Here is a 5,688-nt window from a genome sequence, read left to right as displayed (position 1 = left end):
TAATAAAACCTTGGAACCGCAGGCGACGTTAAGTACCGCTATGTCCGTACGGAAAGCACTAAGTACCGCTATGTCCGTACAGAAAGCACTAAGTACCGTTGGTCAAAACACCCGACTACTCCCAATTAGGGCTATGTTTCTACTCAGTTATTTGCTGTCAATGATGCTTGAGATACAAGAGAACGTTTGCTGTTATTTTTAAATCTGCAGTGAGAACTTTTAGGTTGTGTGTAAAAAGTTGGTTCTGTACGTATATTTCATACGTTAAGTACCTTTGAAATTCAAACCGCTACTACTTGACAAAATGATGAGCCTTATTTACGAAAATAAAGGATCGTAGTTCAAACTAACATGCCTACATATAAACAGCATAAACAACACACAAAAGTATTATGTACATGGGTTTTAACATCGCAGGTACTTAGCGCGGTACCTAGTGCAGCCAAGGTCTATGCACGGTACCTAAGGCCCTCTCATACGGACATGCCGGTACTTAGCGTCAGCCTCGCACACACACACATACGTGCATATGGTCACAAACGAGGACTTGCTAACACACACATACATACACCAAAACTGAGTCCTCATTTTGTTTTATTGATGTAACGTCTTCAGAAGCTCCAAAACAAGTTTTTGGCGCCAAAAGATTTGATGGCTCATTTTGCCGCAAACCTTTGAAAAAAAAAATTAATAAAAAAATGTTCAAATGTTTGCGGCAAAATGAGCCATCAAATCTTTTGGCGCCAAAAACTTGTTTTGGAGCTTGTGAAGACGTTAGATCAATAACACAAATGAGGACTCAGTTTTGGGTCCCCATCTGGGTTTAGGTCCTCAATTTGAAGGTCTGCTGAACGTTTTTACATTTAGTCAAGTTATGACTAAATGTTTTAACATAGAGGGGTGAATTGAGACGAGGGTCGTTGTGTGTGTGTGTGTGTTTGTGTGTGTGTGTCTGTGTCTGTGCGTGTGTGTGTGTAGAGCGATTCAGAGTAAACTACTGGACCGATCTTTATGAAATTTTACATGAGAGTTCCTCGGTATGATATCCCCAGTCCTTGTTTTAATTTTTTCGATAAATGTCTTTTATGACGTCATATCCAGCTTTTTGTAAAAGTTGTGGCGGCACTGTCACACCTTCATTTTTCAATCAAATTGATTGACATTTAGGCCAAGCAATTTTCGACGAAGGCCGAACTTCGGTATTGCATTTCAGCATGGAGGCTTAAAAATTAATTAATGACTTTGGTCATTAAAATCTGAAAATTGTAATTAATTTGTTTTTTTACAAAACGATCCAAAATTACATTTATCGTATTCTTCTTCATGTTCTGATTCAAAAAAACATATAAACATGTTATATTCAGATTAAAAGCAAGCTCTGAAAATTAAAAATATAAAGATTATGATTAAAATTAAATTTCCGAAATCGATTTAAAAACAATTTCATCTTATTTCTTGTCGGTTCCTGATTTAAAAAAAAACCCATATAGATATGATATGTTTGGATTAAAAACACGTTCAGAGAGTTAAAAAGAATAGAGATATAGAAAAGCGTGCTATCCTCCTCAGCGCAACCGCTACCGCGCTTTTCTGGATTGTTAATGTCACTGCCTTTGCCACGAGCGGTGGACAGACGATGCTACGAGTGTACGGTCTTGCGGAAAAAATGCAATGCGTTCAGTTTCATTCTGTGAGTTCGACTCAGCTTGACTAAATGTTGTATTTTCGCCTTACGCGACTTGTTTTACACATCTCCGGATCTATTCATTTGCAAAGTCAAAATTAACAGGTTATATATCCTTTCAGTTTTTACATTTAGTCAAGTTTTTGACTAAATGTTTTAACATACAGGGGGAATCGAGACGAGCGTCGTGGTGTATGTGTGTGTGTCTGTGCGTGTGTGTGTGTGTAGAGCGATTCAGACCAAACTACTGGACCGATCTTTATGAAATTTTACATGAGAGTTCCTGGGACTGATATCCCCGGAGTTTTTTTTTTCTTTTTTTCGATAAATACCTTTAATGACGTCATATCCGGCTTTTTGTAAAAGTTGAAGCGGCACTGTCACACCCTCATTTTTTAATCAAATTGAGTGACATTTTAGCCAAGCAATCTTCGACAAAGGCCGGACTTCAGCATTGCATTTCAGCTTGGTGGCTTAAAAATTAATTAATGACTTTGGTCATTAAAAATCTGAAAATTGTAAAAAAAAAAGTTTTTATAAAACGATCCAAATTTACGTTCATCTTATTCTTCATCATTTTCGGATTCCAAAAACATATAAATACAGTGGTCGCCGCTTATTAAAGCCACTTCTGGACCGACGAAAAATGGCTTTAATAAGCGGCGGATTTATTAACCGGCGGTCCAGGAATACGTCATTTTCGAAAGAAAAAAAAAATCTTCTCTTTTGTTTACGTCACTCAGTCACTTTCTTTCGTCATTTACACTTGTTTGAATCTAAACAAAACTTCACGAAGGATGTGGAACTTTTGTTTTAATTATGTACATGTACGTGTACTTTGATCACTTCGGTACATCAATAATTTCACTGTCACCGTCACGAATCATTACTCGGCAGAGAAGAACGATTTTATGAGTGTTTGTTTGTTGGTCGTCTTCCACATCAGAACAAGATAATGTGAGTTTTAGTCACAAACTACGTGATTTCTCTGAGAAAACTGGCTTTGGTTTAAACATAAGTTTATTTTAACAAAGGTTACAATCATGACATGTATACAAAGTTCACAGAAACAGCAACAAGCTAGAAGCTTATAGTGGTGTTCCTGCATGACAGTACAACATAAGGCGGTAACGGCTGAAAAATTTGTCTCAATAAACCAAATCTATTAATAACGTAATGAACGTTGCATAATGATGATAAAGAAAGACAGTAAAGGAAGGAAGGAGGGGGAGGTGAATTATGTGATTGGGGAGGGTACAGTTTAAATGAAAAGCAAGTAAACATGAAAAGAAAATTGAATGAAAATTGTACATCAAAACAAAAATCAGTTTTAGAATACATATATAATATTGATGGTGTTAGCGAGTAAGAGATAGGGAGGGAGAGAGGGAGGGAGGGAGGGGGAAAGTGAGAGAGAGGGGGAGAGTGAGAGAGAGAGAGAGAGAGAGAGAGAGAGAGAGAGAGAGAGAAAGAGAGAGAGAGAGAGAAAGAGAGAGAGAGAGAGAGACGAGTAGACGTATCGATTTTGTTTTCACTTTACATGTTTATCTGTTCGAAACGGCCGGACTGTCCAATAAATTCCTGCACTGTTAAAAAGATTTTTTTGTTAATTTTTGTTTGCAAGGAGGGGTTTCCATGAAGTAGAATATCTGTGTGTATGAAGTTGTTGGTTAGTTTGTTGATTGTGTTGTTTCTTGCAGCTAAGTGTAAACGGCATTCTAGTAAGAAGTGTGTTGCAGTTTCTGTTCCATCACCACAGTCGCATACGCTATTTTCCGCAAGGTGTCGCTCGACTAAGTCTTTCTTTAGATCGCTGATATTAAGTCTCATTTTTGTGTGGATTATTTGTGTTTGTCGACTGCCACTGTAGAAGTAAACGGGAATTTGTGTGTCGTCTTTTGTTAAGTAATGTTTAAATTCCCCGAGGGAGTCGGTTAACTGTATTTGTTCAGGTAGTTGGTTCCAGAGTACTGTTGTCGAAGGAAAAAAGGATGTTTTGTACGTTTCTGTTCGATGTGGGGGTATACTTCGTTCTAAGGGGCGGCGTCTGTGGTAGGGGTTGTTGGCTGCTACGAGAGGTGGGAGTGCTGCTTGTAGGTATGGGGGGGTCTTGTCGTGAGTAATTTTATGGAACATTGTTAGTTTATGACGGTTACGCCTTTCAGATAATGATTGGAGTCCAGATTCTCCGTAAAGCTTAAAGTGACTGGTTCCGCGGACAGCTCCGATGATTGTTCGTATTGCATCTAGGTTTAACTGTTCGAGTTCATCTGTTAGGGTTTTGCTACAATTGTCCCATATTATGTCGCAATAATCAAAGTGTGGTAGAATGAAGGATTTATACATAATTTCCAATGATTTTCGGCTCAGTCTATATTTGTAAACTGGCTTTAATAAGCGGCGGGTGGTTTTATTAACCGGCTTTTTCTAATACATAAGATATAGTGATAAATCCGGACCGTCTGAAATCGGCTTTTATAAGCGGCTGGCTCTATTAACCGCGGTTTTATTAAGCGGCGTCCACTGTATGTTATATTTGGATTAAAAACAAGCTCTGAAAATTAATAATGTAAAAATTATGATCAAAATTACATTTTTGGAAATCAATTTAAAAACACTTTCATCTTATTCCTTGTCGGTTCCTGATTCCAAAAACATATAGATATGATATGTTTGGATTAAAAACACGCTCTGAAAGTTAAAACGAAGAGAGGTACAGAAAAGCGTGCTATCCTTCTCAGCGCAAGTACTACCCCGCTCTTCTTGTCAATTTCACTGCCTTTGCCACGAGCGGTGGACTGACGATGCTACGAGTATACGGTCTTGCTGAAAAATTGCAGTGCGTTCAGTTTCATTCTGTGAGTTCGACAGCTTGACTAAATGTTGTATTTTTGCCTTACGCGACTTGTTTTTCAGCAGGGGAATGGAGATCTCATGTGTGATCGCTAACAGAAGAGGTTGAAAGCGAACAAGTGTCAGTATTATATTATCCACACTGAAGGCAAAGAAGCTTGTTCAGAAGTTTCAGGGTTCTAATTTAAAAAAAAAATGGTTTGAAGGTCACGAGATATTCTTTAAATTGACTTCAATGCATCATCAGTCAGAAGCTTAGTCAACAGCTGGGGAATATAAATAGTCAACCGTGTAAACCGCCTAATGGCGGTCAAACTAAGGTTCCTAAGACGTTTAATCTTCACGTGGAGGGCCAAGACATTCAAATGATCGTCAGTTAGAATCTTAGTGAACAGCTGTTAATTGTGGTCAAACTAAGGTTCCTAAGACGTTTAATCTTCACGTGGAGGGCCAAGACATTCAAATGATCGTCAGTTAGAATCTTAGTGAACAGCTGGGGAATACAAATAGTTAACCGTTTAATGGCGGTCAAATTAAGGTTCCTAAGACGTTTAATCTTCACGTGGAGGGCCAAGACATTCAAATGATCGTCAGTTAGAATCTTAGCAAACAGATGGGGAATACAAATAGTTAACCGTTTAATGGCGGTCAAACTAAGGTTTCTAAGACGTAACATTTTCACGTGGAGGGCCAAACTATTCATGTGTTAATCGTAAATCTGTTTCTTAAATGCTTACGCACATCTTTGCGATTAAAATGATGTTATGATTAATCTTTTTCATATTGTGCTGTTACCTTTTATACCAAAAAGGACATCTGTTACATTGAACCTAATTCTTTCAAAAATGTTTACTAATATGCACATTTCAATATATTTCTAACACGTGAACACGGTTGGGCATTCAAATTCCAATACATCAAGTTCATCCTCACAATATTTACAGTTGTTATCAGCCTTTACACAATAAAATATTAGTTGAATAAATGTTTTGCAATATTTTCCAATGCAGTACACGTAAATGAACTTCATTAGTGACAGTGGCTGCTAAATTCCAAATCTTTTCATCAATTTCAAATCCTAACTTTCTTCTCCAAAATCCGTCAGAACAGGATGGGCTGTATTTTTGTCCTACGAAACGTCACAGACTGAA

This window comes from Littorina saxatilis, linkage group LG11, assembly GCF_037325665.1.
Source record: "Littorina saxatilis isolate snail1 linkage group LG11, US_GU_Lsax_2.0, whole genome shotgun sequence".
In the NCBI taxonomy this organism is placed as follows: Eukaryota; Metazoa; Mollusca; class Gastropoda; order Littorinimorpha; family Littorinidae; genus Littorina; species Littorina saxatilis.
This window is presented reverse-complemented; position numbering follows the sequence as displayed.